Below are 27,787 nucleotides of genomic sequence, written 5' to 3'. Positions count from 1 at the left end.
AACAAATCATGGGTATATGGTTATGACTTCAAACCAAAGCCCACTCGTCCCAATGAAAGAACCCCTAACTTTTTCGCCAAAAACAACACCATAATCATGCCTCAGCCAACATATTCACCGATTATGGCCCCCTGCGACTTTTTCGTGTTCCTTCCTTGCTTTAAGGATTGGAAGAAATGTGTTAGCACAAGTGTATTACATCTAGGGGGGGGATTACTTTGAAGAGGACAACATTAATTTTAATAAATAAATAAATACTTTTTGATAAAACTTAAAAGTCACCTTACTTTTTAAGCACACGTATTACTGGTAACAATAAAAATAAAAATATGCTGGCATTAGATTTGGGACACTACCACACAGTATAAAGTCAACAGACGCCTGTTAGTTAGGACATAGTTGTTGCAGGATAACCTAAATCATAGAACACTCGTAATCGAGATCCAGTGATTCTAAAAGATAATTGCAATGGAGTCACACAGTACCAGAGAAGAAGCGCAATGTATTCGAACTTAAAACTTTTTTTGTTCAAAATCAACGAAGCTTACAAAAACTTTCCTTTTTTTAGTGTCAAGTTGAAATTCAATCACCGATTCACAGATCTAACACTCTTTTTGCCCAGGCCAAGAGTATTTTTAACAAAATTTGCGTAAATAGTTTTGCGGTGCAACTAGCGATCGCGATAAGGCGCTAACTTGTGGGATCATTAAAGCTACCTTTTTTGTTGATCATGGAAAACAGCACCAAAATGAACGGACCGTTCGAGACTAAAATGTGTTATTAAATAGTGAACACACAGTTTTGACTTATGCGGAAAGAGAGAATAAACAGTTAACGACCATCTTTTGCAACGAAAATACGCCGACAAACTCCCATTGCGGAAATAAATTTTTCGCCTTTGCATCAAGTCACGTTTTTTCGCAACCATAAAGCAGTAAAAAAATGCGACGCGGAACACAACAAACCACTTAACCGTCTGAGAGCCACCCTGCCGAAACGGCCTTCGATAGGGAGCGAGGGTTTAATAATATCACTTTTTGTAGGCCTAGTGGCAATTCATATTTTGTTTACGGTTGCCACACAAATGCGACCTTTTCGAGTTCCCAGTAATAATATTTAGCACGACCTTCCATGTACCGAAGTGGCCAGAAATACAGAATTCGGGAAAAGATCTGAATTTGTTACAGCTGATGAGCTGTTTTTAAAGTCAAATCAACTTGTGATGAAACCCAACATGGGTTCTTTCAAAAAGAGATAAGTGCTAAAGTGGCTCTTTATTTACAAAAAATAATTGGCAATTATAATAGGGAAGAAGAGAGCTGCGGAGTCTGCACCGACTTTTCAAAGGCTGGTTCTAATCGTTTGAGTCATAGAACTCATTATGGGATAGGGATCACATCTGGGTCCATTGTTTTTTAGTATTTTTCTGTTTGATATTCGTGCTTGCCAAATGATGAGGTTTTAAAGATTTGATGATCTAATAGATTCACCAATATTACTAATATTTTGTAAGATATGTTGTACTTTGGGCACCAGTTTAGTAAACGTTTAACATTTAACTTGAAATCCTCACTTAGGTAATTATTAATATTATTATTATTTTATTGTATGGTGAAATGTAAATACCTGAGTCGCGATTGAAATCGTTTGATTGCTTATAGATTTCTATAGGTTCTCGGATTTATGTTCGGTGTCGTGATTGTGTTCGGCAACTGTTGATGAGCTTATTTATCTTAGTCTGAAGGTGATTTCATATTCTTTGCTGTAAACTTCTGGTATCTCACATGGAATTTTGTTTTTGACGGATAAAAAAATTGTGTCTGGTAAATCTGATTTTGACGTTATATTTCCTAAGAACTTTTGATATGTGGTCAGTGATGTTTTGAATTTAAGGAAGGACAACAGTGGCAAGTGTGGGGGTTGCTTTCTGATTCTTTGGAAGGTTGTGGTGAAGTGTATTTTGTGATAGAACGTTGAATATCTCTAATGTGGAAATGATAAAAGAGAAGAGCAGATGCAAGGTGTTTTAATTCTGGGTTCAGTGATTCGGGCTGAGATAGTTTTGCGCCCTCTAAAAAAGAGAGTTGATAACCGATGATTTTTGGACCGGATGGTGATGCGACAATGCTTGAAGGTTTCCGTCTGTGTGCGTAGGTTTTCGTTGATAAAAATACCTAATGAGGGATTTTGATTAGTTTTTAATCCAATGGTAAAACCTATGTTAGGGTATATAGAGTTTAAGCTAAAAGAAATGTAGTAGAAGATGTCATGGGTTTTCTTCTCAAATGCTCCCATAAATATATTAGCGACGTTTGTTTAAAAATTTCACCGTCATAAGAAAAATATGTTCCATACAAGCATTTTCCAATTGAAATGAGAAGGTTTGGTTTAGGATTCCCGGATTTTAATATATCTAAAATAATGTTGAGAGCTTCAGGAATAAGAAAGGAATTATGTACGAAACAATCAGTTTTCTCTGTAAGGGGTTTTAAAATAGAAACTAGACATTTTGCTTGAGAATATGGTGCTGACAATAGGTCGAAGGGGTAATCCTAGTTTGTGAATCTTAGGAAGTGCGTAGAGACCAGGAACTTTAAAGCCATGATGGATGACAGACTTTTTCGCGCATTCTAAGAGAAAAGTCTTAATAACAGATTTAAGGTGGTGTTCCATAGATCACCTTTTTTAAGTTGACGATACGATTGGTCTGTAAGGATATTCATTTATGTTCATGACCGCCGTACAATTTTCTTTATTTGGATTTCGGATTACTATGTCGGAATTACAGTTTAAATATTTTAGAGCCAGGCTTTGGAAGATTCAGGGGTTTCGAAAACATTTGAAATGTTTTCTCTTCGGGATATTACGTGAGGCCAGGACGAAGTTGGAAACTTTTGCAAGAACTGATTTTTCCGTATCATAAAGTTGGTGCGATATTAACTGGTGTTGACGTTAGTTTTTCAAAAATTTCAATGTGATTTTAAGTAGAAGATAAACGAAGAGTTTCAGATTTGTCATGAATCATGTTTGAAAGCATATCAAACTCGGATGGGGGCAAGATGGGAAGCAATTTCAAGATGTAGAGACAGAAGAATCTTATTGATTTGATCTATTTCTTTACTAGATGTACGAAGAATGACAAGATGAGATATTTTAAGAAAATCTCTACAACATAAGAATGATTGGAATCCTGCAGACGTTTCGCCAAAATCTCACTTGGCATCTTCAATGCTCGCGCTCCGAAATTTAAACAAGACGTGTCCGAAAAAATGTTGCAAATAACTCGAATTAAGTATAGAGTAGTCATAATGTTTTTGACAAAAGAAGGGTTGGCACCTAAAATTATTAGTTAAAGGTTGGATGGTGTGTACGGCCAAAGTTTTCCTTCGTATTCTGTAGTGAAAGAATGGGTAAGACCTTTTCGAATAGGGCAATAGTCCCTTAAAGAGCATTCAAGAACTGGTCGACCAGTGGAGGTCATAACGGAAGATATTGTTGCAATTGTGGAAGGGGTGGTATTGAGCGATCGACGTTTAAAGGCCAAGGATATCTCAGAAATTACTAAGCTTTCTGATACAAGTGTTGGTCGAATCTTGCATGATCATTTAGGTATGCATAAGTTTAGTGCAAGATGGGTTCCTAAAAACCTTTCGGCTATTCAAAAACAACGCCGTGACTAATGTGCGCTGTCTTTTTTGGAACTCTGTGGGTCGGAACCGAAGCCTGCGATAGAAACTATTGTGCCGGGAGATTAAACTATGGTTCTCTACTATGACCCTCTATCGAAAAAAGAATCAATGGAGTGGCGTCGTAAGGGTGAAGCACCTCCAAGAAAATTCAGAGTCTGCCAGTCAACAAAAAAGGTGATGGCCACGATCTTTTGAGACTGTGTGATAGATATTAAAGAAACTAATACCACTGTTAATAGTAAATATTACCCAACATTATTACATAAATTGCGAGACTGCATACGTGTAAAACGTCGAGGAAAACTGACCAGAGGCGTGCGTCTTTTGCACGATAATGCACCTGTCCATATTGCTGCTGTTCCACAAGCTGCCATTTTAGAATGTGGGTTCCAACAGATAGATCATCCTCCCTATAGTCCAGATATGACTCCCAGCGACTATTATTTGTTTGTATATTTGAAAAAGGACTTACGTGGACGGCGGCTTAACGACGAAGTTGAGTTAAAAGAGCCTGTTTCAGCTCATTTTGCAGACAAACCAAAAGAATATTTTTTAAAGGGATTGAGTTGTTAATAAAGAGATGTAAGAAGTGTATTGAAGTTAAGGGGGATTATATTGAAAATTAATAAAAAATTGTTACTCTACTTTGTTTCTTTCATATTCAGGCCGGGAAAAGCCTCAGAGAACATGAAAGAGCGTTAAGGCAACCACAACCGGACATTAAATTTTCGAGGACCTAAAGAAATCTCTCCACACCCATCTTATCCGCGCATCAAGTCTTTACCTGTCACCAATATGGGAATCAGTAATACAAGACAATATCTTGCCCCTCGTTTAGCTCCACCCCCTCAAACAATATATAAGCAAGTACAGAGTAGAATGCGAGTCGGTTCCAGATAAGGTCTGAAAAAGCCACTTCGAAAGGCTGTAAAGCACTTTCAAAACCACGCTTCTTCGACATACACTTCAGAGTGCAAAAAATGTTTCCAGAAGTGGTTTTGGCCGTATGCAAAAATATATAGACATTAAGGGCGAATATTTCGAAAGGCAATAAAATACTTTCTTTCTGTTTCACTTTTCGTAAAAACAAGATGGCTAATCGCAAAAGTTTCGAAGATTAGCAGAACCCGAGATTAACTTCTAGCCCGAAGTGGTCCACAAGTTGTCCAAACCAAATTTTGGTTATCAGTCGATTAAGCTTTAAACAAATTAAAACGTACTAATTGACGTCACGAGACGCGCTGCCCTGAACGTAGGCAATTATTTAAACTGAATTGAATGCGAAAAAAGTCTTAACAGTCCGGAGCGTTCGGACGAATGTAATTTATTAAGGTGATCATCTCGAAGTACCACATTCCCCGAGCTTTATTTTAACGTCCTTGCCGCGTTGGCGCCAAATACGACGGGATCGTTTTGCCGCATGATTTTATTTCATTTTTTATCGGCCGTAAGCGTGTTAAAAAATTTCCCAACATAATCATTAACCGATCTCTCCTCGTTAGCCCACGCAAGGCCAGTATTTGGGACAAACCTATCGAAAGGAAATTCTTAAGATAACCGAGGGTGTGATTCACTGGTATCTCGCTGTTCGGGTACTTTGTTATTTCGCTTAGTCAGGATTAAGAATGTGAGAAAACTGTGGCAATTTGATCTGAAATGGAAACCAGATACTTATGGCCATTTGCCACCATCTTTTGGTTAAAAATAACATCTTCTATACTGACTTGTAATCAATTGCAACGAAATAATTTCGTATTTTCCAAAATTTCATTTGCCATGAGTTACTTATTTTTGTTATACATAATGTTCCATATTAAATACTATATATAACTATATAAATATATAAATAATTTTTCCTTAATTCATTTAAACAAATAGATATAGAGAGATAAAGAGTGACTGTAATCAACTTTTCTAACAAAAAAAAGTTATCAAAATCGAAGTGCGAAATCAACTTTTTTTTTTCATTTATTAGAATGCTTTCTTATGTGGGTATTCAAAAATTTTACCTTAAGTTTGTAACTAATAAATTATATCTGTTTGAATAAATAAAAAACTTCAATCAATCAATCCTTTCATCATCCATTCCTTAGAGAATTAGTTACTATCTATATTATACTTTTTCGAATCTTATATTAATGCTGTTGTTTTACGATGGTATTAAAAATAAATATCTTTCAAGAAATATCTGAAGTCTTTAAATGACACTTAAGATGGTATAACAATTAACGCACTGTAATAAAAAGCTGAATTAGTTCTTAATTTTATTTAGTTCGTCAAAAAATAATTTAAACTAGGACACTGACTCAGTATTTTTTGTGACATTTTCTGCTTTCCTTTTATTGGACAGGTGAATCTGTCTGTAAATGTGAAAAAATCTCTAAAATTACTTTTGGATTTTCCACCTCAGAGAACCGTCAAGATTCATGGAAATTTGTATTGTTGGGTTTTAGGTGGTCCTGAATAAGTATTCTTTGATACTTTATTCTTAAAGAAATCCCTAATAGTATCCAAAAATAGTCCCAGTCGGCCATGACTTTAGTTTGATGTAGTAAGAGATATAAGGGTTTCGAGCGCTTTTGAAAGATATATCCAACAAAAAAAAATTAAAAACAAACCATAAAGACAAATTTTACAAGGATTTCAAACGCTCTGAATTGAAACACGATAAAAGTTGGTAGGGTTGGGTTTAACGTTCTCCTAAAAAATAATTCGTTGCCAACTCATTCTTTAAAGCCACTAATTCTCTCTTCTTTCTCTTTTGTTAAATAGTCCCAGTTCGCCATTACATTACGTTGAAGCAACACGCAAAGCAAGGCTTAGGTCCATTTTTGAGAGATATTTACAACAACAAAAAAATCTAAATCGAAACATAAACAAAGATTTTACAAAGATGTGCAATTCTTAAGTGTGCTACACTGTACATTGATTGACATAGATTCCTACATTAAAAAATTGGACCATTTTCTCAAATACCGAGGTTAAATATAATGAATAATAAAAACATAAACATAAACTTTTTTCCTATAAAATGGCATCATCAGACCTATACAAATGTGAAAGAGAGTCAAATTTTATTATTGGTATAAAAAGTCACCAAGAAAAATTATAAACAGAACTGTTAGAGACATCTACTAAAAAAGGGAGAAGCTTAACAAATCAAGAAGAATATTAAAACCAATTAGTGACAAAATAGTGACAATATATTGTTTGGGACGCACGACCCGCTCCTACATGCATTAATGCATATGATCTCCATTTTTTAGCGCTTTACTGGTTTCCAATATTGCTTGAATATCTAAGCTTTCTGCCTTTGTCACAAGTGTGGTTCTCTGGTAGTTAGCAAAATATGACTTCGTTTGTGATGTTTATCTTCCTTGATCTTGGATCTATGTAAACGGCAGGGCAATCTGCAAACTTTATGTTCTTCTGGCTGTCTGTATATTTTCGATATAGGATTGATAACATTGATTGATTGTTAACACAGTGCAAGGAGAATAAATTTTTAACAACAATCCATGGTCAATTATTTTTTATTAAAATCTTTTCAAAGCAAAGGAATATTCAAAATACTAGAAAATGAAAGTTAGCAAATGTTTGGCTCGCGGGAGTATTTGAATCCAAATGAATAATATTATCTCAGGCAGAAGACTTCCTTTCTGTTTGAATGAATAAAAAAAACTTCAATCAAACCAATTTGTTAACAGTTCATTCCTCGGTCATTGAAGGGAATTAGTCACAACATTACACCTTTCAAATACTATAGATTAATGCTGTTGTTTCAAGATGATACCAAACATAAATGTCCCTTAAAACATATTTGAAACAAATTAAGAATCAAAGCGAAGTGACAAAATGCTCTGGGACGCACATGCTTTAGTATCTGGATTTTCCAGAGCTCTTCTGAATTTTAATGATGCTTAAATATCAAGCGTTTGTCGCAAGTCTGATGGTAAATGATTAGTAAAAGTAGACTGCTTTTGTGTTTCTTGTTACTTCTACATTCTACAATCTTCAGCTTAAGCTCATAGACCGCAAAAGGCAAACTAGCCAAAACTAACTCCTTTACTTAATTTTTGTCTCAGCTTAATTACAAAATAAATGATATAACCACATTCTAGCACTCTCTCTCATTTCTCTGTAGACAGAAAGATTTTATTTTGCTAATATTATTAAAGTTTTAGAATGTAATGTATGTTTAAGGAGCATATTTTTTATGACTCAGCATAGTTTAAAAATACCAGCTGCAACAAATATTTACTAAAACATAAATAGATAGTGAGCATATTTAATATATGTATTAGTATATTACCTTAACAGTAAAAAATAGGAGTCCCAAAGGCTACCAGTAGGCACATATTTTTAGATTTACATGAAAACTTTTTAATTAACTTCTAACAAAAATATATTTGGTTGTGACGTCAAGAGGTACGTGGGGAAAAGTTATGCATTTTCGCCGCACATTTTAAAATGTTTGTTCTGTGGTTTGTGATTGATTTTTCCAATATGACCGAAGGATTTATAAAAGCACAATATAATAATCCACTAAGAACGAATTGCTTATGTCTGTTGAGCAATGTGGAGTCAAAGCGGAAAGGTTCAGCATAGTTTAAAAATACCAGCTGCAACAAATATTTACTAAAACATAAATAGATAGTGAGCATATTTAATATATGTATTAGTATATTACCTTAACAGTAAAAAATAGGAGTCCCAAAGGCTACCAGTAGGCACATATTTTTAGATTTACATGAAAACTTTTTAATTAACTTCTAACAAAAATATATTTGGTTGTGACGTCAAGAGGTACGTGGGGAAAAGTTATGCATTGTCGCCGCACATTTTAAAATGTTTGTTCTGTGGTTTGTGATTGATTTTTCCAATATGACCGAAGGATTTATAAAAGCACAATATAATAATCCACTAAGAACGAATTGCTTATGTCTGTTGAGCAATGTGGAGTCAAAGCGGAAAGGTATTTATGATAAGTAATTAATTAATTAATAAGTAATTATAATAAGTACAAGTTTTTTCAATTTAAGCTAGCATAAGTTCCTTCAACTGTTGAATAATTATACTGTGAAAACATTTATGTTATGTCGCCAAAATAACTACGCAAGTTGTTTTTTTATATTTTTTGTTTTGTTTTAGAGCTGAAAGAGTGAGTTACGGAGATTCTGCATGTAGAACTCAAACACAACATTTGCATATTAAAGTGGAAGATATGATCTGAACATAGGTATTGTTTCTTTAGTTTCTTTTTGTAAAACTTCCTCCAATTCAGTATGGCTTATATTACGAGTTGTACTTGGTATAAATTCCGAGACAGATGATTCCGACTCTAAACAAATGTTTTTACACTTTTTTTACACAACTTAATTAGAGACGAAGCAATATTTTTAGATACAAATTTAATAGGAGAAGAACCTGTACAATTCGTTATTGGTTGAATATTGCACTAAATTGATTTACCTCAATATTTTTCCCGCAGATTTATTTGTACTTCTCCAGTACACTGGCTACCCACATTTATTTATAATTTTTGTATTATAAATTTTTTCTTCCTGCACCAGCTTCGCTTGAAATATCTTGCATGAGATTCTGCATTGTCCTTTTTACAACCTCTATAATAAATGAATAAATAATAAATAAAATATTTAAAATTAAAAATATTTTCACAAATTTAAACGTGGCTTTTTAATGAGAATAGATAGATAGATAATTTAACTACCGTTTTTTCTTGATCATAAATGGTTGTAGTTTTACAACCTGATACGATGAACGTCACCAACATGACATGACATGAAGGTTTTGGCGGGAAATTGTTCCGGTCAAATTTCAATTATTTATTACGACGTCAATATTTCGCTTATGGTAAAAATATTTAGGAGGGATACTTTTAAGTCTTATTTATATTAGTTTGTGTTGAGTACCGCACTAGAAATTTGAGGAGACAAAAGCGATCCTATCGAAAATATCAATGGTTAAGACTACCTATCCGTTTAATTTGATTTATGAGAACTTGAACTTTCTCAGAAAACGCAAGTGAAAACGCGATGAGACCAACGCGGAAAATAGATTTTTATGACCAGCATCATTTCCGGAAAGGTCATAAAAACACATTTGGATTATTTATCCTGGCCATTCCAAGAGCCTGTGTGGGTTCCTAAAAAGCACCACGTGATCCCGTTTTAACTATCCGATTGTGGGTTTGTTATTTTTCTCGTTTTAATGGCGGCAATTACCCCCCAAGCGAAAAACGTAAATGTTTTTCGGAACGTGTTGACAAGGAAAAATCGGCAACTTTTGGAGTTATCAAAAAAGTGAGGAAACAAAGCAGTTATCAGATGACCAATTCGTTCGTAGGAATACCAACCTCGCCATTGCAATAAGTAAACACGACCCGCATCCGCGTCGAGCGAAAGTATTTTCCATTGTAAGCTAAGGTAACAGTAATGTTACGATTTCTTCACTTTCTTCATCGCGTGGGCGCGGACCGAACAGTTCCACAAGATTAATTTACGACAAGGTTAAGCAGTTTCGCACTGACTACAAGTAATTCCCGATCTGAGACGATGTACAGGATGTTTCCAAATATCCGCGACGAGAGAGAAACAACAAGAGCATTTTTTCGTCTTCACTTTCAGTATTGGTGAACACATGGGATTGGGAAGTTCTACTCTGTGATCGCAGCCCAAGTAAAATTTATTAAGAAATTATTATAAAACTTTTAATTTTGGGGTTTTATGTCTTACTCCGTAAAAACTCTTATAAACAGTTAGCCATATAAAAATGTTCCACAGCTACAGCACTATGTCACCAACCGAATGGGGATGGAAATAACAAAACAATACCCTAAAGCCTGTTACTACGGATAAAGCGCTAGCCCCCGAGTTTATTCTTAAGCTCGTATTTTGTAATTACAAAACAAATTTCAGCTGTAGAAAAACAACCATGAATATCTCCAATTTATGGGGCCAATGTCAAGGGAATTCCTGCAGTAACGTCTACAAAGAGGAAGATTCTTTGAAAGATGAGTGTTAGGTAGGGTTGTGGAATTTTTTTTGGTTAGTTTTGGTTAGTGGGAGTCGATATTATTATTGGGATTCCCCGAATCGCAAAGTATCGTATTCAGGTACTCCTTGCAGAGGGTTATTGGTAAATTGGTTAGATGTAAATTGGATATCACAAAGGGTCAATTGACCAGCCCCAGCACTAGTTCTAGGTAATGTGTGTATTAATATATCGACCTGCTGCTTTCAGATTTTACTTTTTAGGGCCAGCATATATATTTTTTATTATTAGGTTATTCTGACAAATTGGAAAAACATATTCCGTCAATAAAAGTTCAGTTCCTATTTGCAACTTCAACTTAACTATTTAAGGATATTTCACGGACGTATTTTATGTTGATTTGCACTGCATGCTTAAATGTGCTTCTCATTTGACAATCCAATATTTGTTCAATTCATTTTTATTGCTGAAACCTCGTATTTTTTTAACCCCTTTGTCCTTGTGACGTATTAAACTGAAATTATTTTATCACGTAATATTGATTTACGCTGCCTAAATTTGATAACATAATGATTTTTTAAATCAAATTTTTATATTTTATATATCTGAATGGCAACTTTTTATATATCATTTTATCATCTTTAAATTTGCTAACTCTTTTTTTTTTCGTCAAAAAGTGAAAAAATATAACTTTTTTGGTATTTGGAAACTTTTCCATGCTCGTAGGCGTGGGGACTTACAATATATTAATTAGTTCCCAAAGACCTACTATTCCGCCAACTTTAACCACTAAGGGAATTGGTTCCGGGTCCAAACTTAAAAGTCCTGGGGTAACTGGGCACTTTAATCTTTAATCATCTAGGGTATTGCATTATTCAAAATGACAGACATGTGGAAACTTTTATAAAAAAATATATAATATAAGTATTTTTTTCTAATATTGTGGACCCATTTTGGTATTTTTCCGGAACGCGAACCGACGAAGATAGTCTGGCTTTATAAAAGCACTGGTTAGATCGGATTTTAAGTAGCTCCTATAGTTTATTTTTGATTGGCTATTTTGTAGTTGATCTAGTGGGTCGCGGATCGTTGGATTCCCTTTAATAATCAATTAAGTGATTAGAGTATTCATTTGTTTTAAGCATTGTGTTGTGAATTCTTTTAATATGTCCGAGAAATCTAACCTTATATCGCCTCGCTCGCCAGCAGAACCCGCCTCTCCGGGTTGGTATTTCTATTTTATCATTTTTATTATATTTCGATTATTTCTTACGATCTGCGATATATATTACGCAGAAAAATATTTAAAATAATAAGCAACGTGAAAAAAACCTTTCCAACATAACCTGAATTCGCCTTTTAAAGGGGTATTTGAAAGTATACGGTGTTTCATTTAAACAAAGACAACTTTTTTTGACGACCCTGTATGTAATTGAATGACAATTGAAATAATCAATTGTAGTTAGCGACTTTATGGTTTTGGACGAAATAAATCAGACAAGATATGTTGTAGCGAACATCTTGCAAAATTTAATAAAATAAAGGACTGCCATCCCGAGCATTTAATTAATGCAACCCGTGGCAAAAAAACTTTCAACCGCGACGCCGTTGATTATTTTCTGTGACGCTCTTCGTACCGCGTTTATAAATAAATATATTGCGGATGCGACCGCAATTACCGCACGTACGTAACATCTAGAAAACGCCGAAGTACATATCCATGTGTAATCCTAAATAGCCCATTCATGCGTTCGTTTCTGAACGCTTGAAATTAAAATTAATTTCAGCACGGTGGAAATCCTGTCGGGATCGCTTCTTTTGCGGAGAACAGAGGCGGCGATTGTGTGTAATTATTCTAATCTTATTAAATCGCACACGAAAATGAGCCGGTTAGATTTTCTGCGGCGTTATGAAACAATCGAGGCCGCTATTCGCAACGGATCAAAGCGATCGAACCAAATAATGCGCCGAAATAGACAGAAATACCCGACTAACTTATTTATTTATTTTTAAATTAATCTTTATAGTTTATAGACGTCGTTTCTGGAGTGCCCCAAGGTAGAATACTGGGACCACTGTTGTACAGACTGTTCCATTTAAGATCTCAATAATTACGACACCGAGGAAAAAATTAACTACAAAAAGTGTTTGACGATAAGTATAATTTTATCTATAGTATATGTATGTATACAGGGTGTTCCGTTCTGCCAGGACAGAAACCAACTTTTTAGGTGGAATGCTATAAATATTTTTAAAAATTATAATTATTCGCTTGATTTTGAGTATATCTTGTCATAACAGAGCAAGAAAATTTTGAGTAATTTTTGAGAAAAATGAACATTTCCATTTTTTTTTCGCAAAAACAGGACCTTGGAAAAATGTGTTTTGTTATACTTGAAAACTAAAATGTTCGGAATTTTTATTATGAATCTGTGGAACTGGTTAATGCTTTGATAAGCAAACAATTTTTGTTTAAATTGTTTAAGTTATAGGCCATTTTCAGCAACAATTAATTCTTTTGCACATAGCCCCCATCTTTTGCAATACAAGTAGTATACGAGGTATATTCAAAAAGTAAGGTGACTTTTAAGTTTTATCAAAAAGTGTTTAATTATTTATAAAAATTAATGTTGTCAAAGTAATCACCTCCTTCCATCGTTTTTCCAATTTTTTAAGAACTTCTGGTAAGCACTTTCTGGTATAGGCTTGAGTTCTTCCAGCGATTTTTTCACTTCTTCAATGATTGAAAACCTCTATCCTTTCATGGGTTTCTTGAGTTTTAGGAACAGGAAGAAGAGGGGTCCATATCCGGTGAATATGGTGGCAGGTGCATTATTGTGATGCAAAATTCATGAGTTGTTTCCCACAATTCCGGACGTTTTCTTCGCATTGCTTCTCGCAAACGGCGCATAACTTCAAGGTAACTCTTTATTGAGTGTACGACCATGTAGTAAGATCCCTGGGTATAATTCGCCACGATACTTAAAAGAAAACAGCAAGCCAAACATTGACATTTGATCGAACTTGACATACTTATGACCTTTTTGAGCATACCATGATCAAAATTAAGTAGTTTGGGAACAAATTTTGTAGCTACAAGCTTCATGGCCAAAACTTCTGAAAAAATTGCATGACACGAGCAAATTAAGATTCCGACGTCTTCAGCTTCAGCTTCACTTGTCTAATAGTGATTCGACGATTTTTCAAGACTTGTTGTTTCACTTCTTTAACGCTTTCATCAGTTATTGACATGCTCGGGCTTGCAAAGCTAGGTTTATCATCTGCCATATCGACCATCTTGGAGCAGCTTGTGTCACTTACAAACATTTCTTTTTTTGCTCAAAGTAGATTCACCGTATGGCGTTGTCAACGCACCAGCGCTGTATTCCATTTTGTACACAAAATTTTATGCAACTTCTTTGTTGCATTTTTTTTGGCAGCAGACAATCGCAGAGCACACAAAAGACATCTAATGCTTCTGTCTTACAAAAAAAGTACAAACCGGCCGAAACTGTGAAGATATGTTAGGGCCATGTGTACCAAGATAACAAAAAATACATCGAAGATTGAATCCACGCAGCCCTCCCGATCACAAAAGTCGCCTTACTTTTTGAACATACCTCGTATATGGTTTCACTTTTCGCAATAGCCTTTGTTGCATTGCAAGTCATGTACCTCTTGCCGAATACGCATGTTTAAGTTTTAAACACTATTACACCTATGTATAATTCTCCAATAAATTTAAATCTCTCTCACAATTTAGAACAAAGTCATAAAATACTGGGCCTATTATTCGATCACGTATAATGCCACATCACACATAAATACTTTTCCGATCCTGTTTCTTAATTTACTTTACACAATTTTCATTTGAAATACACCAGTAATGAGTGAAAAAAATATGTTGCAGGATACAACAACCTGTATTCTCTTAGGGGTAATGCTTATTATTTATTATGAAGATCTAAACGTTCTTGAACTGTATAAAAAGCATTTTTTTCTTTTAAAAAAAGTTGGTGACAACTAAATGTCAAATAAAAACTATGTATTTCTGTCCAGAAAACAATTTTATCCGTTCTTTTTCTTCCATAGATATCTTGTAAAAATAAGACGCGATTTGAAATGCTGTTGCGGAAATTGAAACCTACTACGTGTTGATAAAGATAGATAGTCCATAAGTTAAACTGTCTGAGGTAGGTGTTAATGGTCAAAGCTCGGATATACACTTTGCCGCCTCCGGAGTTCCTCAAGGTTCCGATTTAGGACCTTTGTCGGTTATAATTGACATTAATGATGTAACGAACTGTTCTCTGCATGGCAAATTTTGTTTGTATGTTGACGACCTGAAAATTTTCAGAAAATATGCCAAGGTATTCAACGTTTTGGATCGCACTGCACAAATAATGGTCTCTATATAAACATCGAAAAATGCTGTGCCGGGTTACATAACTGCATTCATGACCGACTTCCTAAACATATTCATAGTAGAGAGTATTCAAAACTATACAAATGACGAACTTCATGCGGCTCATTTAAAAATAGCAATTAAGTATTCAATCGCAGTGGAAGTGGAATATAAAAATATTAATATAGTACAAAATAAATTGCAACGGCTATGTATGAAAAATTGTTGAAAACGCTGATGGGCAATTTTTTTTGCATTTTTATATTCATATTTCTCCAGAAAGCAACGACACAACTAAAAAGGGTGTGGGATAAAATGAAAAGGACAAGGAAAGCAAAATCCATTTAAGTAACCTACAAGGTATGATAGTTTTCAAAAATTGAACTTTTTTTAGAGATCGATATTTTATGGGGAATTTTTTATAGTATAATATTTTAGATTATTGGATTTTATTTTTGCCATATTTTTATATCATCGGACATTCTAATCTAAAATTATTTCTATTATACAACCATTTGCATTACCATCAGGCTTTAGCCTTGATTGAAAATATCCCGGTACTACTTCCAGTTGTGATGGCGCAAGAAAAAGAACCCTGTTCAGCTATTATTTCTGGCACCAAAATAATAAAAAAAATTTGCTCAAAGGGAAGAGAGAAATATACATATTTCAAAATTAGCTAAAGCTAACCTGAAATTAATTCAAAATAAGTAAAAATAGATGGACTATCTACACAAAATTAGAATAGAAGAAGTCATTTTCAAAAGAGCGGCTGCCAGGTTGCAGTTGTTGCAGGAAGAATTTAAATTAAAACAGTTGCAAAATGAAAACAACAAAATCTGTTAATCGTCAGGTGTATCATTCAGCATACTCCTCTGAATACGTAAGAGCAACGAAGTAGCGAAGACAGATTGCTTCGGTATAATGTCAGGGAACCTAAATACCATCTACTTCGCCTTATCATTCAGAGTTGGACGTAAAATACCGCCATGGCTGCGACATTTACGCCATTCAAGAGCTATTTACAGCAACTGATCATCAGAGATCAGAATTAAGATGATGATTACCACCGTCTGAAGACAGACAGGGTACCGCAAGACGAAGAAGTGACAAATATATATTCGCAATTACTGCAAGGAAAAAGGTTCAGAATTTCACCAGATCTCATTCTAACATCCAGTATTTCCTGCACGGGTTTCTATGCTTAATTTAGCTATTTCTAAACCTACAGCATAGAGGTAAGGAAGATTTGACAATTTTTAAACTCAACTTTTGAAATACAAAGAAAAATGTTGATAAAGATGTGTAATGGAGTAGATTTCAAGATCGAGTGCATCAGTGATACCAATAACATCCCGCAGACGTATACACAACTGCAATTGGCAGTCGCAATTAGTTTTGCAAAACTCGACTTGCGGTCAATGGTCGACACGAATCGATAAGTCCTCGCAGTATTATCATATTTTGTCCATGTAATACATCCGAAAGGTCAATGAAAGGCCAAGAGTCCAGCGGAATATTAATGCGAATTCACTGTTTTGCGGGAGGCCGTTTTGGCAAACTTATTACCTGCAACTGATACCCGTAGCGATGTTAATATTCTGTAGAGCGGTCCTGCGTTTTCTGATGACAAATAAACACCGCCCACGACCAAACACAAAACGTGTACTTGGGAATACAACGAAACAGTTTACCAAATTTCTTGCTAGAACTTCGATCGATGCAACGAATAAAAGTAGCACGTTTTCTGAAAAAAAAAAAGACAGTAGTGATTTTATTTTGAATGTTACGTTTTCCACCATTCAGTTTTTTCTAAAATTGAACTGAGGCGGCGTTTACTTGATGAAAGTCCATTTAACACTTTAAATGAGAACAAACCGAGCTAAGATTTTTACAAACCATTTATTGGTGTATGAGAGCAGTTTGTGCATTACCCTAACTTTATCAAATACAAAAAAGGTTTTAAGGGATTATTAATTACAGTTATTGTAGGGTTTTTAAATTCTGTTTGAATAACAGGGATTACCAGCTCAATTTTAGTGTTTGTATGTATTCCATTGTCGATTGTACTTCTAGGTCCTTTCTTATAGTCCAGTCTCAGATTTTCTTAATTTTTGTGATTCCTATAACTGTTGATTTTATTTTTTGGTTAGTAGTCAATGTGTACGACCAACAACCAAATTGGTCATTATACTGTGTTGAAGACATTCATTTTTATTTTCGTTATTTTATTATATTGATTTAAAGTTTTTCCTATTCTAATTTTTTTTCCTGTTTTCCGTTGTTTTCTACTCCAAAACAATTAAAACTTGTGACCTGCGGTATCTATACATTATCCAATTTTATTTGTATTTCTTTGTGTTCATTTCCTATCACTATTACTTTTGTCTTAGAATGATTTAATTTCATTCCATAATCGTTGCGTTGGTTATGGTTATATTATTCTGTAAATATTTCTACTTCCTTGACGATTCTCATGTACTTAAAACCGACATTCAAGTTTCTTACCGTTGTAAAGTTGTTTATTATTTTATCAGTAAAGGTTGCGAATTGATTTGGTTGTCAATGGCTTTACATTATTTTCTTTGTATATGTTTCTGAGCATCCTAAACATTTCATTTTCGGTACCTTTCCAAACACTCCCTCCATGTCAATAAAGCCTAAATATATTTCATTATTTTGATCTATTGATTTTCCTGCTATTTGTTTAACTGAAAAAAATCTGTAATCCTGTACGCTTTTGTATACATTTTTATTTATTCCTCTGTATTGTCCATTATCTTCTTATTTTATTTCTTTTCTTCGTCCACCACCAGGCTGTTTGAGTCCATTGTGGTTTTCTCTACTACTTCGACAAACTTCTTTGGTAGTGTCTAGAAATGTGTTTTTCAAGTTATTGCTTAGTGTGTATATGTTGCCATTTTCCGTTTGGCGTTTTTTTTTGTTTTCAGTTTTACAATTATTTGTGATTTTCCTTGAGGTGTATTTCTTGGTACCTTATCAAACGCTTTATCCATGTTAACCGACAGATCAAGGCTAAATATGTTTGAAAGACGAACTATTTCTGGTGATGTGCTATGCGTTTGAAATATAAGGCCATTAAATTTTTATAAATTTATGCACTCATTCCCCATATTTGACAAAAATTTCTGGGCTGAGCCGTTAATTATAAAAATATATAATTCAAGCAAGACAATGGTCGTTTGCAGTAGGTAGGTTTCCAACCTACGCTGCCATAGTGAACCTGATTTCTAGTCAGACGCCGTAACAGACAGATCAAGGCTAAATCTGTTTGAAAAACGAACTATCTCTGTTGATGTGCCATGCGTTTGAAATATAAGGCCATTATATTTTTAGAAATTTATGCATTCATTCCCCATATTTGACAAAAATTTCTGAGCTGAGCTGTTAATTAAAAAAAATATAATTCAAGCAAAACAATTTTTGTTGCAGTAGGTAGGTTTCGAACCTACGCTGCCATAGAGAATCTGATTTCTCGTCAGACGCCTTAACCGACAGACCAAGGCTAAATCTGTTTGAAAGTCAAACTATTTCTGGTGATGTTCCATGTATTTGAAATTTAAGTTCATTATATTGCTCTAAATGTATGCACTCAATCCCCATATTTGACAAAATTTTATGGGCTGAGCTGCAAATTAAAAAAATTATATTTCAAGCAAAACCATGGTCGTTTGCAGAAAGTAGATTTCGAACCTATACTGCCATAGAGAATCTGATTTCTAGTCAGACGCCTTAACCGACAGACCAAGAATAAATCTGTTAGAAAGTCGAATTATTTCTCAAGATGTGCCATGCATTTGAAATATACGGACATTACATTTTCAGAATTTTGTGCACTCAATTCGCAAATTTGACATTTTCTGATATTAGGTTAGCTGTTAATTAAAAAAATATATGTTTAAGCAAAACAATGGTCGTTTGAAGTAGGTAGGTTTCGAACCTATGCTGCCATAGATAATCTGATTTCTAGTCAGGCGCCCTAACCGACAGACCAGAGCTAAATCTGTTTGAAGGTAGAACTATTTCTGGTGATCTTCGATGTATTTGAAATATAAGTTCATTATATTGTTATAAATTTATGCACTCAATCCCCATATTTGACAAAATTTTCTGGGCTGAGCTGCTAATTAAAAACAATATATTTTAAGCAAAACAATGGTCGTTTACAGTAAGTAGTTTTCGAACCTAAGCTGCCATAAAGAATCTGATTTCTATTCAGACAGCCTAAACGTAATTTGTTATCTTGATCTATTCCTTTTTCAGCTATGAGACTGTGTGGGTCTGTATACGTCTACCAGTTGATATATTTCCATTGTTGTACATACAAGAAGATTTATCCCTCTGTCTAGTCCATTATTATCTTCTTTTTCCCTGTTTTTTTTTTCTTTTTTTCATTTTAATCTGTTTTCCACCAATAGGCTGTTTGTTGTATACTTTTGTTTTTTCTACTACTTCCATAAATTTCCTTGGTAATTTCTAGAAGTGTTTTTCCATAATGTGTCTATGTTGTCATTTTCCATTTCGTTTTCTTTGTTTTAAAGTTTTTTATTTAATACTAAATTTGTGGTTTTCCTTGATATGTTGTGGATAAAGCTATATGTGTCTCATTCATCTAGTAAATTTGTGTATCTCTTTGTGTTGGCAGAATGTGTTAATTACCACCATATAATCCAATTTTTGAAAATTTGTATTTTTTCTCAACTCTGCGAATGAAATTTCCCAGAACTATTACTTTGCTTCTTGCTGCTTCTGTTGGTATTGTTAGTTGTTCCCAACACTCATTTATTAACCTCTGTGTCATCTTCATTGGGTCCACGCTTATCTTGGACACACTCTATATGGTTGCCAATAAGTGTACTTAATAATCCATTACCGCTTTTTATATTTATAAACGTCGGAAGATTGTAATGTTCTGCATTTGAGAAAGGAAAACAAATTTTGGAAAATTTCAAATCGATTGTTGTAATTTAACTTAAGAAAGTGTGTAAGAAACTGTAAATGTCAACAGGGGTCGTCTTTATCGTTGTTCTATGTACTTGAGCAAGCCTTAAGATTCAAATACGTTTTTTAAGTTTACTATAATAGTACTATAATTTATTACCTGTTTTTTTCATAGAACTTTAGTCAGATCTTACAAACAATTATGAGTGTTTTACAATTATAATAAAGTCGTAAAACTTAAGTAATTTATACCGGCGAATGTCTCCAAACAAAACACCTTGTACTCGATCACAACACAATACGCAATAACTACATCTAAAACTTATCGCCCGTGATAGGTTAACACACAATAGGCCATAATCGAGATTGCAGAACAATGTTTCGTCGAAATTAGTATCCACCGAAAATCTCTTATTTTATTCACGAGTGAAAAAAATAGCCCTTCATATTTCAATACTACGTAGACTATACCTGTGTATAAGGATGAAAACGCAGCGTTTTGTGCACCTGTTACCTAGAAAGAGGAAAATAAAATAAACTATTCGGATTAGTCATCCCATCAGTCTTTCCGTTTGTTTTGACTGGATAATTTTAACCCACCTGTCACGAAAGATTATTATCACACGCTTAACTTCTCTATTTAAAAAGAGTTTGATGGATTTTATTATTGCCGCAGGTTGAAAATAATTTAGACTGCGCCGTGAAGTATGACGTGAGATAAATTTTTTCGTCAGTCCGGATATCTTTCTGCGCGATAAAAAAAAATGGAAATAATAAATTGAATCAATAAATTAAATTAAACTGCGCACTACAATAAATATCGTTTAAGAAGTTACAAATTCCGAAATACATAAATTTAATCAAAACTTCTTATATACTGACTGAGGGGCTTTGATTTGTGGCAGATGACTTCCCTTTGAACCGAAATAAAACGCAAAATCTTTTAGTTTCCTCAAATGTTAATATAGACGACGAAAGATTGAATTGGTCTGCTCATTGCCATCCGCACTATTTGTGCTGCGAAAGCTTAAGCAATAGCTCTTCATCCTCAAGTTATGAGAAGTGTGGAACTTCGCTTTGTTTCACTGTAAAAGCAATTTTGCCAGTATTCGTATTTTGACTACCATCTACTTTGATATACAATAGCCTAATCGAGATTCACTCCAATAAATCAATCTTTTCTGTTCAGCCTGACACTCGACGCGGTCTTCATAAATCAATTAAAAATTCCTTGAACTTGAAAATTATCTTGTAATATAAAACGCCTTGACACTACTTACAATAACTTGTTTTTACAGTTCTGATAAATACCTAAATTTTACTAAGTCTACTTTTACAAATTTGTAAAATTATTTTATACTTTTATTCATATATATTTTATATTTTGTTTTGACTTACTGCACGTACCGTTTGTATACTGTAGTTAAATAAATAAACCTAAACCTAAACCTAAACGAAGGTTATAATTTGTTTTTATTTTCTCTTATGTGGTTATTTGCAAAACTTTTACTAAATTTTCCAAAAATTGCAATAGCAACGGATTACCTTAACCTACTTCTTACAATAAGGCAATAGGTACCCAACCAATTATCTGATATTAGATTGAGTTAAAACCTTATGTATTTTTATGTTAACAATAGGATCACTAAGATAATGTTCGAAATATCTTGAACAAATTTCTTTCTTCAATTATTTTGCAGTTACCGTATGTAACATTAAAAAGTTTTCATAATTTTTTCCACCACTTCTATGAAACTTCTAGTTCCTGACACTTAGTCAACATCCATCGTCCGTTTGCCTTTTCTGCATTTTTTTTAATAGTTCAGTTTAGTTGTCTGTATTCTGTTATCTTTACTTTAGTTTTACCTCTTTCATTCAATAGGACTAAAATTTCATATGTCACTTTTGTTACGTCCACTCCTCATTTGTTTTGAGTTTTTTTCTCTTTTGATTTCTAGCCTAGTATAATTTGAATCAGTCGTGCCTCGTATTTGACTCATCTACACTCACGTCCAAGAAAAAGCAACATTGAAATTTTTGGCAAAATTTCAATGCTGCACACCACTTTTTTACTTTTAGGTTGATTTTCATAAATTTTTAGATAAAATGAGCACCATTTTAGAGAAACTGGTCGTCTTTTTTAGAAGAAAAAGAAGATTCTAGAAGGAGCTAGAAGCTTACTTCTTCTTACTCTCCTTGACGAGCGGTTAAACCATCTCATGAGGTCTTTAAACCATGAATTTTGGCGTCTGCCTATCGATTTTTTTCAATATACTTTGCCTTCTATTATCAACCTCGGAAATCCATATCTTTCGCGCCACATAATATGACGCAAATACTAATTCTCTCTCTGTTTCATAGTGTCCAATAACTCTCGAGAGTTGTGCATGCAAACTTCAATATTGGTGATTTTTTGTAGCCACGAAACCAGGATTATTCTTCTAATCTCTCTTCTGTTTCGAGTGCCTCATCGGGTGTCCCACTCTCATACCCATACAGCAAGACAGAGAATATATAATATCTCACCATTCTCATTATGAGCTCAAGACTTAAGTGGGATCTTATAAAGTACCCTGAATGAATGAATGTTTTTCTTGCTTGCTCAATTCTCAGATTTCTTTCTGGTTGTTAGACTGGCTAGTGATATTGGCTTCCAGGTGTTTTATTGAATTAGCTTTCCATTAACATTTAGATATTTAGACAAAACATGGGATATTTAATTATAACCCGAATATGTCGCTATAGTGGATTATGCGATATGCTAAATCTTGAATTTCTTGAATCTTGAGTTTATGTAGGTGCCATTTGTCTTTATTCCGCTGTTAATTCCATCCAGTGCCTCTCTAAATATGGCTTCCGAATAAAGATTAAACGACAATCGGGGACAAAACGCATCCCTGTCGAACACCTCTCTTGATTAGTATATTCTCCGATGTATTTTGTTCAATAGTAACCGCTGCTGTTTGGATATTTCTGGACTTTTTCATTTATTCTCTTCTTAAATGAGGGGAGAAGGTGTATTTTCTAGTCGTTAAATAACTGTTCTGTTGTATCTACCTGTCATCTCTTTTACTTTTTCACGCAATTTGAAACTGCCAAATTTTGCTTGTGGTTCTTCTAGTTCTTGGCACTTAGTCAGCATCCATCGTCCCTTTGCCTTTTCTGCATTTCCTCTTAGTAGTTCAGTTTACTTGTTTATATTCTGTTATTTTTACTTTAAGTTTTCTTTTTTCATTCATTAGGTCTAGAATTTCATGTGTCACCTTTGTTAATTCCACCCTTCGTTTGTTTTGAGATTTTTTCTCTTTCAATTTCTGATCTAGTATAGCAACCGTGATTTTTTTGGTAAAATTTCAGGGATCACAACTTTTTTACTTGTAGGCTGTTTTTCATAAATTGTTTAGAAATCTTTAGATAAAATTTTAATTGCCGTATTTAGTCATTTGATATATGTTTTTTTTTCACAAAGGCAACTACAAAATTGTATAGGAATAGCCATAATACATGATAGGTTCAAAAGAAAAATAAAAACAACATTTACTCAAAAACATTTTAAATCGTATTTAAATAGACAAGGTTCTAAACGTCTTTTCCCAGATAATCCGGTGACGTCGAAGTCAACGACAGCCTACAGTAGGGCACACGCAGCTTACCGTTGTCTTGTATGCTTAGAATATACGTCATCAAATAACTTTAAATTCGATAAATTGTTAAAGAGATACAAGAACATTTCAAAAACGAAAAGACTCGTCACTGTGAGAACCATGTACTGGGCAAATAAATTCTTACAAGATGGAAACTTGGAAATGTTTAATATACGTTTTTGAACCAAAAATACTTCATTGGCATTTAGAGACGCTCCCCACAAATTGATCCGATAACGTAATCGCCGAGTTAAAATCTTACGAAGATTTATAAAAAGACAGTTTACACTATTTATAATTGGAATTGGAAGTTTAAACATTCAACCAACATCAATCCTAGAAACCTCACAGTGTCGCTACTCGCGATAGTGTCATTGACTAAGTAGATATTAAGGTAAAGGTTTCTGATAGATATGAAACCTTAGAGTTTGAGTTTTGCTTCTGTTGAAATATAGATTAATTATTCCAAAGCTATCATCTATCGAGTATCCTACAGCACTTCTTTGAGACCTCATTGCCATTTCCACACGACAACACCAAGGAAACATCATCCGCATACATCATAAAAAACGTATCAGGCAAAATTTTCAATATACAATTTACACACAATATGAAGAGTACAAGTGCCTAAGAGACACGCGTTTCTATGCCTTGATTAGCTAAATTTACACTTTCTATTCCCTTACCGTTATAAAACCGGACGATAGATCTCCGGTAACTAGTGCCGGTTAGAAAAGAGGGATACACCAAACGTCTGTTTTTTAATTTATTTGTTAAACTTTGCAATAGCTCTTCTTTCATAAAAGTTGCCATGTAAAAACTCTGATCGTTCACATCCTTAATAACACTCACACTAATCTTTTTGTTATCCAACTGCACTATAGCAGCACTATAATGATCGACAGGTATCAGAAACTAATGTTTTATGTTTCTTCCGGGGCCTCAGCATATGTCATTACTAATCCATTTTTTATTTTTGGACAGCGCACTAACATACAACTTCCAGAAAATGTAAACTAAAATAGTACGAAAAAACTTTATAAAAACCATTAAAAGCAGTAACAAACTCACGAATATTTTTTAAACAATGGTAACGTAACTATTCCCAAGGGTGTTTTAAAATGAAGGTCATGAAGCAACCAATCAATTAACCCTTGTAGAATGATTAAAACATCAACATTTTTAATAGGATTAAATATGTGGATCTAAATAAATTTAAATAAAAAGGCTCCTAAAATTTTACCAAAATTTATTTGCACCTGAGTGTGTAACAGCTACAGCTTTTTAATAAAAGTGATAATCAGTTCGCCACTTTCTGTCATGCTCAATCAGTTTGCGTAACTAATATAAACGAAAATCGAGACGAGAACTAAATAAAAAAAATCGTCACATTCAATTTTGCGATGCGTTACGACTGAACCCGATGAGAAGCCGATCACGTAGTCTGTGTAAATAATAAAAACAATTGGGCGTCATGTTAGATGCGGCATTACAAACAACCGTTACCGTTACCTGTTTTATTGTTTCGATCGCGTATATGGCCTGCGACATTCATATGACAACGAACTATTTAACTTTTAAATTAGCGAGTAGGAAATCGTTCTGATTGCTTACTTTTTATGTTATGGTAATAACTTGCATAACGCGCGAGGTAAAAGTAACGCGCAACGCAATGACTTTGATAAATGGGTCACTTTTATAGGAACCATCCCATTTTTGCTCCCTGAGCCATATTTCCTTGGGTAACAATGCCTCACTATACAGGGTGGGTCAACGCAAAAGTAAACTTCCTTGTCAGTCATGAGAGATGGTAAATACAAAAGTTTTAAAGATTGTTACCATGTACAATTTTAAATTATTTTAAAGTATGCAGGGTGGCTCAAAAGGCGTGATGAATAAAACATACATTTCTTAAATTGAACACTTTAATTTTAAATTAGTTTGGAGACTCTTCAACTTTTTTATTAAAAACACTATTTATCCAAACCTAATAATTTTTCCAATGTTTTTTCACACTTGCAAATTTATTAGCAACATTTGAAATTGAAAATTCTCTATTTTTGTAAATGGCACCATATACATATATGCCATATTTTTTCCGAAATATCTTACAGAAACATACAACTTTTATTGAGAATGTCATACATCCATTCTTAATATTTTGCCATTTATTTTAACTTTTCCAATATTTACTCCTCTTTCTGTCTAAGAATATTGGTATATTAGTTGACCATGACCAAACTGAGATTAAGATTAAAAAATGAACAGTAGAAAGAACTTTATTGGAGGCGTTGATAAAGTAACAGACAGTTATTAACAATTTTAGTAAAAAATAACAGCCAAAGTTTAAATTCACAGAAAAAATAAATAATATTCAATACCTATTAGTTCAAATTAACTTACCTTATTTTGAATTATTACTTTAAAGCGATAAATGACCAAAAATATTCACCTCTACTTTTTTGTATATTTTCTTGGGGGTTCCTTAGCAAAAACGGTGTTATTTTCCTGCATGCGTCTTCAACCCTATTTTCTTTATCTTCTGGTGTGGTAAGGGGAAAAACAGATCTGGTGGTGTTAAGTCACATAATGGAGGAGGTGATTCAATGAATCCACATCTACCGTTCTAGTTCTATTGGTAATGATTATTATAACTTATCGATGGTCATGCGGAGGATCGTCATCTTGCTGAAACCACATGTCAATGTTATCAACTTCTTGAAGATCGGGTAAGTTATTATGCAAGAAGCTTAAAATAGGGTCCAATAAATTTAAAATATTTTATTCCACACCATGCAATGGTTTTGGGTTTTGCACTTCTCGTCCCCAGACTGGATTAACTGTTAAATAATAATGCACCATTACTGCCAAAAGTAGATTCATCGGAAATAGTATATTATGTAACAAGTGCGGTAAACGGCATTTGAGTCACGAGCGGAGCTAGTGTTTAATAAACGAGTGACTTAAAAGGTTTGCCAAATACTTTTTCTACGACCGGTAGTTTGTGGGTATATTTATTGTATTATAGCAAAACAACACGAGTATATTCACCGATATGAGCGTCAGAATTGATTGCCATTATTCAACCCGTGCGGTAAAATTTTCGAAAACATCCGATTGCTCCCAAACCCGTGCGGTAATATTGCGGAAACGTCCATGGGACAAGAAACTCATGTGGTAAAGTAACGCTTTCCGCACGCTAGATTGGTGTATAATTAGATATTTTACAGAAGGGAGTAGAAAATAGTATATTATGCAACATGTGCGGTAAACGGCGTTTGATAGCGAGTGTTTAATAAACGAGTGACTTAAAAAGTTTACCGAACGTGTTGCACACTAGACTTTTCCTACGACCATAGGTTTTTGGGTACGTTTTCATAAACAACACTGATATGACTGTCAGAACTGGCAAACGTCAAAATTCACGGCGTGGGAAATATCTCCGAAAACATCCGAGTGCTCCCAAATCTGTTGGGTAAAATCCCGGAAATGTCCGAAGGGGCTCGGATCCGTGGGAAACGAAATTGACGTGGCAAAGTGACCCTTCCCGTGTGTAATTAGGTATTTTACAGACCGGAGTAGAAAAACGTTATTTTGTATCGGCATCTATCGCTTCGTTTATAACGGTGCAGAAGTCTACCCTTTATTCAAAATCACAATCTAGAAGTTCTTGGCGTAATTCCATAGGGAAGGGATGATGTTGCGATTAACGGTAGATGGGGATGTATCACATAAGCTAACTAATTGACAGCCATTGACCTGGGGAGTCCGGTTTACCCTTCCATTAAACACTGAAGAGATTGTCTAGTGTGTATAATTCTATTGAGGTACTTCGCCTTGTAAACTCTTACCTTCAACAAAGTATTTTTCCCGCTTCACCCAGTATATTTATAAATCATATCAATATTTTTTTTTATTTACTGATACCACAATAAATTTCAAGAATGAATTTACTCAGTTGTCGTGTCATTTTCTCATGGCCAACTAATGTTATAGTAATAGTATTAGATAGACAGGAGGGTAAATATTAAATAAGTTAAAATAAATCCCAAAGTATTATAGGAATATGACAT

At 34.1% G+C, this 27,787-nt stretch overlaps 1 protein-coding gene across 2 annotated transcripts in view; it reads right to left on the bottom strand.

Moving 5' to 3' along the window:
- The window catches only part of LOC132699404 (uncharacterized), a 94,925-nt gene that overhangs the window by 18,732 nt on the left and 48,406 nt on the right, over positions 1-27,787 (bottom strand). The window contains exon 3 of one of the 2 annotated variants that reach the window (XM_060666081.1): positions 16,678-16,855. The exons of the other annotated variant lie outside the window; for it this stretch is intronic. The gene's annotated coding sequence lies outside the window, so the exon portion shown is untranslated. The remainder of the gene's footprint in view (positions 1-16,677; positions 16,856-27,787) is intronic. 2 annotated transcript variants of the gene reach the window in all.

The sequence above is a fragment of the Cylas formicarius genome, unplaced genomic scaffold (assembly GCF_029955315.1).
Source record: "Cylas formicarius isolate icCylForm1 unplaced genomic scaffold, icCylForm1.1 PGA_scaffold_3__17_contigs__length_32017465, whole genome shotgun sequence".
NCBI classification, from domain to species: Eukaryota; Metazoa; Arthropoda; class Insecta; order Coleoptera; family Brentidae; genus Cylas; species Cylas formicarius.
This window is presented reverse-complemented; position numbering and strand designations above follow the sequence as displayed.